The sequence below is a fragment of the Ictalurus punctatus genome, chromosome 14 (assembly GCF_001660625.3).
Source record: "Ictalurus punctatus breed USDA103 chromosome 14, Coco_2.0, whole genome shotgun sequence".
Lineage (NCBI taxonomy): Eukaryota > Metazoa > Chordata > Actinopteri > Siluriformes > Ictaluridae > Ictalurus > Ictalurus punctatus.
The window spans coordinates 6,722,059-6,735,961 of NC_030429.2; positions in this window are offsets into that span (position 1 = coordinate 6,722,059).

A 13,903-nucleotide genomic window follows, 5' to 3' on the forward strand; every position below is an offset into this window, starting at 1 on the left:
GCTTGGTTAATATTTTATGAAGCTTCTGGAAGCAAAATCAGCTAGAATCTGGCATAACAAACAGAATTATTAACAGTGAGAATCACAGTGCTATGTGACTGAACACATATTACTATGTACAGTGCATCCAGAAAGTATTCACAGCGCTTCACTTTTCCCACAATTTGTTATGTTACAGCCTTATTCCAAAATGGATTGAATTCATTATTTTCCTCAAAATTCTACAAACAATACCCCATAATGACAACGTGAAAGAAGTTTGTTTGAAATCTTTGCTAATGTATTAAAAATAAAAAACAAAAAAGCACATGTACATAAGTATTCACTTACATAAGTACATAAGTTGTACATTATGGGGTACTGTTTGTAGAATTTTGAGGAAACTAATGAATTTAATCCATTTTGGAATAAGACTGTAACATAACAAAATGTGGAAATGTGGAATTGAAAGGGATCGTCTGGGTTACGCATGTAACCCTGTTCCCTGAGAAGGGAATGAGACGTTGCGTAGCTTTGTCATACCAGGGCAGGCCTGTGAATTGCGTCTTCGCTTCAGATAATAGAGGCTGATGGCGTGGTTCACAGGTGGCATTTTTATATCATGCGACGCACTTAATTGCCACGTCACCTGATCATGGCAGGCCTATAAATAGACATGATTTTACACAAGCTTCAGATGCCGGTCGCGCACGAGAGGCACTCCCCATAGTGTTATGCTAACAACTTTTGTTATGTCGAAGTTCAAAATACTATCTCAATTATTAGCAATATTAAACTGTAATTATGTTCATAGACCCCCAAAAGCCCTTCTCATATTTAGAGATCCTCCTAATGTCTGTGCATTCATGTGTAAATAAGAGATAATTACACTAACACAAATTATATATATGTATACATATATACATACACACACACACACACACACACACACACACACACATTATATATATATATATATATATATATATATATATATATATATATATATATATATATATATATATATTACTCTGGGTTGAGCCTTTTGGGTCATATAATTGGGTTATTTTCTCAGTCTTGGGTAGTTTTGGGGTAATTTTTTGTAACCCAACAGCTGAGCTAGTGCCTGGATTATTTTCACTGACAGTTGAATCAATACACCCCTCCCCCACCCAGACTCCTCAGCCCAGCTCCTTGGCTCAAATCAACTCAGTGAGGACTGTTTGAATTCACCTCAGGTGGAGGTAGCGGTTTTCACACAGACAGACTGTTAGATTTATTTGGAGAAATAAGGTTCTTATCAATATATTTATCCATAAAATCATTACTGTACACTAGAAAAAGCAAAAATGTGTGATAACAGTCCAGTTTGCATGACATTAAATGCACTGCTATCTTCATTAGCTTTAGCGTACTTGTTTGTAATGCCACTGGATCGTAAATTGGTTACTCAGTTTGTTGGATGTTTTAAATATCTCCTTTGATCAAAATCTGACGTTTTCGTCTTAAATATATGACTTATGCGAGTCATTTACTTCAAAGTCTATATATAAACACCACTTTAGCAGCTCTAGCAATACATTTCTGAACACCTTCTTGTGTATAAATAAAGGAGATACCATGTTGATATATTCGTTTATAATGTGGTATATTTGACAATTTCAAAGGGTAAAAATAAGCCTGAAAATATTAACCCATTTATGAAATAAAATTAACCCTGTATTTTTGTAAAAATTAAACCATACTTTGGGTTAAAATTAACAATCCTTCTAGATGGGTTATGTCCTATGCCCAAAATGTGTTCAGTCCTCTATTTACCCAGCCGTTGGGCTAAAAAAAATAACCCGATTTGGGTTGTTTTTAACCCAGTGTTTTTTAGAGTGTGTTTCATGTTGCACCACCAATTTTCTGCATCTACAGCAACCCTACATTTTAAAATATTTTTTATCTTTCAATAAAAAATAGTGTAATTTTACATAAACTGATCAGGATTGAAGTCTGTCTAAATTCCTGAGAGATTTAAAGTGTCAGTTGTCACTTCCTCTCTTGGCACTATTGAAGTTAGTGTGAGGTGTTGTGTATGTGTGTGTGTGTGTGTGTGTGTGTGTGTGTGTGTTTGATGATCAGGCCCCACTCGTTTATCCTCTATGCTATCGCCCCAGGCAGTGGTCATGGGTTCAGCTGTCTGCTTACCTTTCCAGATAAGATAAGAGCTCTGCTGCTGTGATGTCCTGTAATGTGACAGTTTGGCTGCTTCTAGATATATATGCTTCTAAAGATATTTACTGATATACAGTGTATATTAAAACTGAATAATAGTGTCATAAAGTGGAGAAATGACAGCACTGCTGTAGGTCTCTATATTTGGAATAGCACCGATTCTTTAGGTATGCCTATACAGCCTGACAAGATAGCCTATTTTGTTTGTCCAGCAGGGGGCTCACACTCCTCCCGTTTCCCATCGCCCTGCTCACAGCAGCAGCTAAACACAAAGTCATGATACTCCACACACAGAAATCGAACAGTTTGGTGTCTTGGTGTCCTGACTAATTTTATAACAGACTTATGATGATAAAATAATTCATTTGTTTATACTGTTTGAAAATGTCAGATAAGTCGATTTCCAATCCACCAGCAGAGAGGAACGCCAGTGTACTGTGAGAAAGGGTAAAGAGACAAGGGTTGCAACTTCAACGTGCAAAGCTACTTCTGTAGAATAAGGCTGCGGAGCAATTTGGCAATCTGGTAATTTGGCAGTTATGCTATATCACATTTAAATCCATGCTTTGGAATCCATGCTGCATATTAATAAGTCTAGACATTTAGTAATTAGGACATGGAAATTGTACATATACAGTAGTAAATGCATGGATGAATATGATTCACACCTGGCAACCACTTTTTCCAGGTTGCGATTTGCATTTTATACCTTGGTGAGTTGTCTTTTCATTTCATTTCGCAGCATCGGTGGCTTTTGGCTTTTGTTATGGTGTAATCTCAGTCACTGACTCCTAAATTTAAAAGAACAGGAGACATGTCAGCATGGAAATTGTGTTTTCTTTAAGGGCAAACACTTGCAAAATGTGTTGAAAGTTTTGCATATGTGGCCTGAGACGAGGACAGATGAGCTTCAACCACTGAGGATCAGACAATATGTTTATATTTAGAAACAATGGTGAGCTATCAACATGGATTCTCTTATGACATAACTGACAGATGGATTTTTTTTAAATTATTATTATTTTAGAGCTTGCTTTGGTCATATTTCATAATCACTGTGTAAGATAATAAAAAAAACTGTTTTTATATGAATGCACTCCTGCCACATTTTATTTTGCAAAGATGATACCTTGTATTAGCCCCATAGATCTTTTTGATATGAAATAAAGCATCGAACATAACATAGTATGGACTATAACGCATAAAGGGTGACTTAAAATGCTCTCCTACGCCGGACTAGGACTGACTGCTCTTGTAGAAATTAGTGCAATGAGAGTTTTAGTGAAACGTGCACTTACATAGCTCTGTAAGTGTTGTAAATGATGGTGGGGGAAACAAAAGCTGTCAACACTGCGATATTGTCACTGCATGATCAACCAGTCCAGATATATGACAAGGAACCTTAAATGATTGAAGTTGATAGATGCTGAAACCCATGCCTCTCGCCCAGGTGTAATCTGCAGGCTGGATAGCAAAGCGGTGTTTCCGCTGAACTATTCCTGTCTCACACATTCCTCCCACCTGATAACACACACGCTACCAGCTGGCCAGGCACTCGCTTGAGCTATCGCTTATCCACAGACACTTTCTCTGGGTCTCAGTGTGTGAGTGTGTAGTTGTCTTGACCATGGTCTGTTATTTTTAAACATTTACACACATTATTTTATTTATAGTTTCCATATTGGTTAATGAAAATGAATGTACTGAATGTATTAAAGGTGCCGTTTGTACTGGACAGTCCTAACTTCGAACAAAACCACAAATATATCGTTCTCATCAGTTTGCTTGTTTTAGGCTTACAGTGCATGTGCACTATTCCATGCTGGAAACTAGCATCTCATCCAGCTGTAACAGAGCTGCTCACCACTGCCCATATTCCATACAAGGCTAATCGTGAGGCATGAGTATAATTTTAATAGAGTGTTGGGGGAAGGCCTCTCTGTTTTATTTGCAATTGCAAATCACTACACAGGCAGCAGATGGCTCTAAAATGTACAAATTGCTCTTTTTAAATATATGAAGCTATATTCTACATCACCTAGTAGACGGTATAAGCTCCACTTGATACAACAGTCCAGTGTCTCAAACTGCATTATTTTTTTCATGTTATATATATATATGTAGTGGTGTGGGATGGGTTTTCCCCTTTGTTTGGTTACTACCCCGTTATGGGAATGAGAGATAGGGGGTACGTATACATGACAACGATGTACTAAAAATGGCAAAGGTTTTTCCTTTGTAAAACAGATGATGACACTGTCAAAATTATCCCTGTTCACACGGATCTGCAAAAACATCTAAAAATGCTGTATTATGCATGCCAGTAGTTGGTGTTGTCACTTTGTAAAGAAACACTACGTGCCTGCGCACATAAGCATTCATGTCAACGTGTCTGCCATATTGATCTGGGCAAGACTGCCCTATAAACAAATACAAATAAAGGGCGGAGTTGTGGGGGGTTTTTTTCCAGGTTAAAAAGCACAGTAATGTTTACATTTCTTAAACGAATCAATGGTTTATGATCTACATGGAGAACAAAAATAGTCCGTACTTACCTACTATACAGTAGGCCAAATACACATATATCAGCTAATATACAGTAGGTAAGTACGCGGTTTGGGATGCAGCCCACGGCTTCCATAAAATTAAAAGTGAAACATTAATACGTGAAATTTTGGAAGGAACGTCAGACGCCATGGCACGGGGACATAATGACGTGTGCCATTAATCGATCTATGTTCTATAACATGTAGCACAGGAACATGAAAGGAGTATTCTAAAAACAACTCATGTAAACACCTTAATCACAATAAGGTCAATAATTAGATTACTGCTGTCCGTGTAAACATATTCACTGGCAGTCAGTCTGCTTTCTATATTTTATTATCAATAAAAGGATACAGATATACTCCAAAACAGACAATTACAAAGATGATTATAAGATTTTGAATACACTTAGATGTGGGTTAATAATTTGGCGTATGTAACAAATGTGTCTCCGCTGGTCGTAGTAGTGATGCAGTAAATCTACAGTTGGCTGGAGAAGCGTCAATAAACTAAACATCTTGAGCAGCACAAACACAGTCCTGTAGTTTTGAATGCCTTGCACATTGTTTTGAAGTACTCGTGAGCATGACGTCGTCGTTTTCACAGATTCTTGTCCACTTTGGGACCCATTTTCAACTGTTTGCATTTTCAGGCCCCAAAACATCATTGTCGAAACCCAAAACAAAGTTATCTGTTTTTAGGTGAAAACATTGTCGTGTAAACAGCCCCTGGATAATTAGTGCCTGTGTATTTAAATGCTTGGGCAGGAAACATTAGAACATAGGCTTTGTCAGACCTGCCCCTCTTCCTCTTCCCAATGTTACGATAGCTGAGGTAGGTGGCTGTTGGGTATGGGCAGTATCGTTTGTTTTGTGCTTATAGTAAGTAATTGCTTGCTTTTTTTTATTTTGTAGTTGCTGTAGCTGTTACGGTCAAATCTCCTGTGAGTCCTGTAGGAAAACCCATTCCACAGCACTACATATAGCTAATGTTATACAGTATATCTAACTACCTGGTGTGTTCATATTGAGAAATATGAACAAGTGTGGCAAACAGTAGATGATGGGCTATATTTGCTGAACAAATGAGGATTGAAGCAACAGACACAGACAAACACTCATGTGTTAACCTGTCCCCTCATGCAATAAAATCCAATACAGAATCCAAAATCAGAGTCAAAACGAGGGCAAAGGTCAAACACAGAATTTGATAAATAGACCAGACATCCAAAAAATAGGCAAACCAGGCAAATAGCAATTGAGCAATTCCAGCATTATGAACGTGGCATTTACTGTCAAAACTTGACATATAAATTCTCAGAGAATGTATTTATTGTCAGTATATTGAACCATCTTTTTATATTTTCCTAACCCCCTGAGAATAGAGTCCAGCCATCAGAAAAATATCAGTCTATACACGTTTTCTGTTTTTGACGAGGGACATATACCTGCGTTACAGACGTGAAAAGGGACACAAGTTTTTGGGACACATCATACATAGGAATTCTGTGAAATATAATGCACAAACCAGAAGTATTAATACAGACCGTATGGAAAAGGGTTGGGATCTCCATAGAACATAAAATATTTATTTTATTCAAATTTTTGTTTTCGCATTTATGAGGAAAACCCATTGTTTCGGACGTGACATCTCTCGAGACGTGACGGTTCTGAAAGCAGCACTGACTATGGAAAAGCAAATAAAATACTTTTAAAAACTTTAACAGAGACATCTAGAGGGTATTTAAACCACCAAAGTTTGACCTCTGAGACATCATTATGGGAAGGCTGCACAGTTAGTTGTGGTAATGGATTATTTAAGCCTGCGTTCGTAGCTTCTCTGATGCCGTTAAGGTGTAACTAGCATGGCGTTGTTCAAGACTATGAATTTGGTCTGTGCATAAGACCACGAAAGGTACAGAACTGCATGCTAGATCAGCAGCTATATTAAATATTTATCATATCGGAGTTCAAATCCCCGGTTTCCCCCACAATCCAAAGACATGCAGGTCAGGTGAATTTGAGACATTAAATTGCCCGTAGGTGTGAGTGCAAGCGTGAAGGAGTATATGTCTGGGTTTTATCCCTGTGATGGACCGGCCATATGTCCAGGGTGTTTCCCTGTACGGCACAAGGTGCAGGAATCCAGCATCACCGTGATCCTACATAGGACAAGCAGTGTGGAGAATGGATGGATGGATAGATGGATGGATGCATGGAGTTCAAATCATGTGTCAGAATAATCACAGTATTATGCTTTGTGTCAAAATCACTATTACTATTACCAGGGGCGTAACCTGGTCAGGGCATTAGGGGTTGAAGCCTCAAAGGTTTTTTTCCTTTAACCCCGAACAATTATCCACTTGTAGCAGTTTGTCACAACTTAACTGAACTTCAGAAAAAGAGTACTGTAAAAGTTGTAATTTTGTATCTTCAGTAAACGGCATGTTGTATTTTATCTTCAGTGAGGCGAGACCAATCAGACAAAGTCTTCAGGAAAATACATGGAAATACTCCTGTCTTATTGGCTGACTGCTCTAAATTCTGCCACACACTAGCTCACACAGTCAGTTAGAGTGAGGGGAAAGTGGATATGGGTGACAGTACATCCTCTTTTTCCCGGACATGGCCTCTTTTTTGGACCTTAAAAAAAGCCAGGCTTTCTAAATTTGCGAAAATGTCCGGGATTCCACTTTACTTTCAATATGATGTGCTACTACTCTCAGCGAAGGTGAAGCGAATGAGCGAAGGTGAAGCGTTGTTGTGTACGGCACCAAAGGGTTGACCATAGCAGCTAATGACAGCTGTCCTGAGTCGAACAATGCCCATGGGCATATAATATAATATAATGTAATATTTTTTATTTAATGTTATTGTAATGCTTCATATTCCATGGTCATTCAAATGTGTAAATGATGGTAGAAGGTACACTTGTAGCATCTAATATTTTATTTTATTCCATGGACATTAAAAAGAATGTAGAAAAACTGTAAAATGTGGGAAGCGTGAAGCGTCTGTAACACATTATTATGGATGTTCAGAGCAAGGAAAGGAGATGAGCTGTTGATCATAATTAGCATGGGCATAATGTGGCTTTGTACAGAACATTTTAAATTATTTGTATTAGTAATGATTATATGATATAAACGTAATCTTGAAAACGTTACAGACGTGACACAGCACTGAAGCATTGTGACTTCCTAAATATAGCGAATGTTTTAACTGGCTTTATACAGTCAATTTTATTGACTTGCGTAAGAAATTCAACAGCATTTAGTGTTGATGCCGCCGATTTCCACGGTCCTGGGTTCAATTACTTGTGGTGTTCTCCGCTGCCAAAATCATGCTGGTAGGTTATTTGGAGACCCTAAATTGCCTAATCAATATGTGTGACTAGTGCCTTTCAAAGGGCTGGCTTCCATCTAGGGTGTATTCCTGCCTTATACCCAGTGTTCCAAGGTTCTGCTCCGAATCCTCCACCACCCTGACCAGGATAAAGCAGTTACTACAGGTGAATGACTGACTGAATGAACGAATGATACCAGAAATCCATCAACTACTACATAAATTTGTTCTGAAATCTTCTAGCACATAGTACAATAGTACATAACTTTTATATCTTAATAAACATTTCAAGACATCTACTATATAGCCCTGTTCCTCAATTCCATTTGCACTTATGCATATTGGTGTTTCCACTCTTCTACCTCACCTGACACATCTTCTGAGCTCATTAACAGGCTCTTTATGAGTTAAGCAGAAAAAACACAAAAATATCCAGTGTTATGGGACTTCAGGATCAGGACAGGGAAACAGTGCATCAGCTGCTAGAATGAAGTGTGAATGTGAAGCATTTCATGTCTGATTTTCACCCCATGCATCTCTTAATTTTCCAAGCCATTTCACACAATATAGACTGTGAAAGTAGGCCATGAGGAAAGCAGCCGTGAAGTAGGGAAGATGGCAGTGTATTCACAAGTCGATTTTCCTATTCCACTATAATGTAGTTAGCAAGCACCAGCACATTGTCATCACTCAATTTCAGCCATACATTTTCACTCTTTCTCAAAAAATCATTTCTTCACAGTGATTAATAAGACAAGTAATTTCTTTCTTTCCTTTATCTCTGATTCTCTGTGAATGAAAGGTAAGGACATGAACATTCTGGAATTCCAGGACAAAATGTTGCTGATTATTTCTAAATTGTGGCGGTTACTCCTCAGAGTTGCTGGGCTTACTGGGAGGAGCTTGGCAATCGCAGAGGGCCTCGGAGTATAACCACGGCTCCGCTAATTCAAGAGGAGCCAAGTGAGGTGTTTCAAGCACCTCACAATTATGCTCCCTGGTTGGCTCTCAGTAGAGCTGTATCCCAGCATATCCTACATGATGGAGACCCTTGGGCAGACCTAGGAGCTGCTGGAAAGATTATATGACCCTATTGGCTTAGGAACAGTTGGAGAACCCCAGGAGGCGTTGGAATTTGTGTCTGGGAATAGAGAAGTCTGGGCTGACCTGTTCAGCCTGTTTACACTGCTACCACCAGCAGGAAAAGCAGAATGAAAATGAATGAATAATTAACTGAATGAATGAATGAATGAATAAATAATATAGTTGATTCACTGACTGCTTTTCATGCAGAAAAGACTGCTATAAAGTTTTTTTAAAAAAAAAAAAGAAAGAAAGAAAGAAAGAAAGAAAATGTGATGGAGTTTTGTGAGCCATACAGTAAGGTATGACCCACATTCACTCCCTGACCAACTCTGTACGTTGTTACACTCTGTCTTCACAACATGTAGCTGGATTACAGTTAAAGAAATGTCTTTTTCCAATTTCTTTACCATTTCACATAAATAACCTCAATAATCACACAGAAAATCACTTGGTTTCAAGATTTTTAGGTTAAGAATATCCCATGTGTTATTATAGATGATTTACTTAACATGGACTGGTCAATATTCTTGTTCTTACTATTATTAACAATGTCGAAATATCTGGGGAACACAATGAAACACAACTGTTGAAACAGTGTGATCAAAGAAAGTGTATCACATGCCTGAGACAAAATCCCCTGAAAAAATGTGTGTTTGTGCTGACCTCCTTGGTGTCTACATACCTCCTCTTACCTCGAATATAAACACATAAACACACCCCCACTGCTCAGAAATGCCAACACAGCAGAATTCAGTGCTCAACAGCCAGCATCACCAGATATTATATTTGTGGGAGATGAAAAAACACCTGCTGCAAAAATTTAACAAAATAAAACAACCATGTCAAAAGGAATAAAATAAAGAAAATTGTGTAAGCTGCTTCTCAAAGCTGGAGAAACTTCCTGATTGTGAAGATGACGAAGTTGGTGAGTATTAACTACATTTTCTCCTCAGCTTGCCACTGTAGACTCTGGGAGGCTAAGCTTTGTGGAAATGGGCATGGACGGAAGGTGGGAACAAAGAGTCAGAGCCAAAATACTAGCCAATGCATCTTTAAGGCTATAAATACTGTATATAATCATTCATTCAGCTCAGGTTTAATGATCATTAAATGTGAGACGGTAATACTAACCGTCGGGGAATTGTATCATGGTTTATCGTGAAAACGGTAACCGTTTCATCCCTAGTTGAGATAGAGTGGGGAGTCTGAGAGAGACAGGTAAAGGCACATGTATGAGAAAATACAAAGAGATATAGAGTGTGTATAGTAGGTGGGGTTTGGGGCCTGAAATTAGCTTCTCATTCTCCCTTTTTCCTTTCCTAACCATCATTTTAACCATCAGTTTTGAATTTAACAGTGTTGACATCCTGTGCAGTCAAACTGGCACTAACTGGGTCAGCTGAAGCCAGAGGGTGCCTGCAAGAGTCATGGCTTTGATGCCTGTGTCTAAGAGCCACAGAGGGAGAATGACCTCCACTGCATGACTCTTTAACAAGAGCCACACCAATATCTTTAATACCTTCTATTCTAAATAGTCCAAGATACAGGAAGCCAGAACTGTAGTGTTAATAAATTAAACTATTCAGCCTTGAGGGCTCATCACACACCCACAATGTGTGCACTGTATCCCACAGCCTACGTGTCGCACTGGCTACAGTTTCTTTCAAGCTGTTGCCATGGAGAGACAAGATATCAAAGACTAAATCTGAATCCTATGCAAGGAAGAGGTGCCTTTAGAAAAGTGAAGCTAAATACTGTAAATACAGGTTTGTATACTGACAGTTTAGATTCTTTTAATCCTTAAAAGTACTGAAGGTTCTTTTAGTTTGAAAGCTCGCAACATTTTACTCTACATCAGCAATGAAAATTGGATGTTCTTTTTAGCCAACATTGAGCAGTCTTGCAGGGCCAGGTGTGACTTGATGTTGTGGTGAAATGTGGCAAGCTGCAAACTAAATTTTACACTTCCGAGCAAATCCAATGCTGTGTGAAAGTGGAGCTCAACAACAATACCGTATTATAAATGCAAGCCAGGATGACTGAAATGTCATTAAAAGGATATGTGGAGAAATTAATACATGAAGTAAAAACAAACGTCTTTTGGCAAGGCAAGAACGGTTCAGTTAAACATTTACGTATCTTGCAGGAAGGAGTTGACTCCTCCAGTCATTAAAAGTGCACAGACTGGAAATTAGGGCATGTTTTAGAGGTAAAGTCTGTACTGCTGTTTGTGTTTGTTTACACCACAATTCATGCCCATGTCTTTAAAAGTCTGTCACAAGACGTGGATTCTTGTTAGAAATCACGTCTGGACTTGCAACACTAATCCTTGAGTATAATGTTTAATATATAAACTCATCAGTGACGTAAGGCAGCACATGGTCTTGGCATTGATTTATTTAATCTCCCCGATCTCACCATGTGATAAGGAGATTCAGCTCAAGTTCCCTCCATGCAACTTTCCTCCCATGGGGAAATCAAGATACTGTAACCTACATTTTGGGGGCTGCATTTTGCTGAATACAATCAGCAACTGACTAAACACTGCAACTTGCCTAAAGCAGGTTATTAAGAACATGCATTAAGAGTTTCAAATCGACGTTATGCTAAAATCTTAACAATTGTGCATGTGATGTCATTGAAACATAATTGCCACACACTGGGCTTAATTTTTCATGCTGGATTCGAACGAATTTATTTGCAAATCAAAAAGAAATTGCGGAAATCATGAAAATGTGGATAAAAGGTTTGAATCCTTACCGTTGTCCTGAGGGTGTGTAAATTTACGCATAATTAGACAAACTACTAAAATCCTCAATTGATTGGCTTCAAATTGTAGAAGGTTACTGCACTTATATACAGTGCCTTCCACTAATATTGGGACCCTTGGTAAATATGAACAAAAAACTGTGTTTATTATTGATCTTTTGTTTAAAAATTCACAAAAACACTCTGCTGACATGATATCAAACAATTGCAAACACAACACATTTTTATCCAAAAACATATCTTTGTTAAATATAGGTGTGCAATAATTATTTAGTCAATACTTTTTGCTACGTCACTTAGCCAAGATAACAGCTCTGAGTCTCCTATAACGCCTGATGAGGTTGGAGAATACATGGCAAGGGATCTGAGACCGTTCCTCCATACAGAATCTCTCCAGATCCTTCAAATGTTGAGGTCCATGCTGGTGGACTCTCCTCTTCAGTTCACCCCACAGGTTTTCTATGGGGTTCAGGTCAGGGGACTGGGATGGCCATGGCAGGACCTTGATTTTGTGGTCAGTAAACCATTTTTGTGTTGATTTTGATGTATGTTTTGGATCATTGTCCTGCTGGAAGATCCAACCACGGCCCATTTTAAGCTTTCTGGCAGAGGCAGTCAGGTTTTCATTTAATATCTGTTGATATTTGATGGAGTCCATGATGCCATGTATCCTAACAAAATGTCCAGGTCCTCTGGGAGAAAAACAGCCCCAAAACATTAAAGATCCACCACCATATTTAACTGTGGGCATGAGGTACTTTTCCATAAGGCTACCTCTCTGTGTGCGCCAAAACCACCTCTGGTGTTTATTACCAAAAAGCTCTATTTTGGTTTCATCTGACCATAGAACCCGATCCCATTTGAAGTTCCAGTAGTGTCTGGCGAACTGAAGATGCTTGAGTTTGTTTTTGGATGAGAGTAGAACCCAATTCCATTTTCTTGCTTTTTTTTTTTGGAGCCCTTCCAAATAATTTTGTTACTTTGATGTAGGCGACTTCAGATTGTAGTTTTGGAGACGTTGGCCACTTGAACCATCCGCTTCACAGTGCATTGATACAATATAGACACATGTCATATTCCAGGTTGAACTTCTTAATTATTGCCCAGATGGTGGAAATGGACATTTTCAATGCTTGTGCTATTTTCTGATAGCCACTTCCCATTTTGTGAAGCTCAACAACCTTTTGCCACTCATCACAGCTATATTCCTTGGTCTTACCCATTGTTATGAATGATTAAGGGAATTTGGCCTATGTGTTGCCTCATGTGAAACAGGGTTGGACAACAAGGCCTGAGGTGCAGTCGGTGTTCCAGTTCATCCCAAAGGTGTTCAGTGGGGTTGAGGTCAAGGCTCTGTGCAGGACACTCGAGTTCTTCCACTCCAACCTTGGCTTTGTGCACAGGGGCATTGTCATACTTGAACAGGTTTGGGCTTCTTAGTTCCACTGAAGGGAACTTGTAACGCTACAGCATATAAAGACTTTCTAGACGATTGTGTGCTTCCAACTTTGGGGAAGAACCACATATTTGTGTGATTATCAGATGTCCACTTACTTTTGGCCATATAGTGTATTTTTAATGGCATAGATTAAAATAGAGTCAAAATACCTTTCACTTCTATCTCTGATAAATAGGCAATGGGATGTATTGTTTTTAGGATACGTCATTTATCTATTATTACTACTCTACTTAGCTACAAATCATGGTGTTGAATCTAGTTAGTTTTAAAAAAGCAATATATATGCTAGATAGCTTTTATCAGCTATCACAGAAGCAGAGATGTAATGAGATGTAAAACAAACAAATGAAGGATGGAAACCCTAGTTTGGGAGGGGACTGAGGGGCACTGCAACCTTTCAAATGTCTTATTATTAGGCGGCTGTGGCTCAGGTGGTAGAGTGGTTTGTCCACTAATCGTAGGGTTGGCGGTTCAATTCCCAGCCCACATGACGCCACAT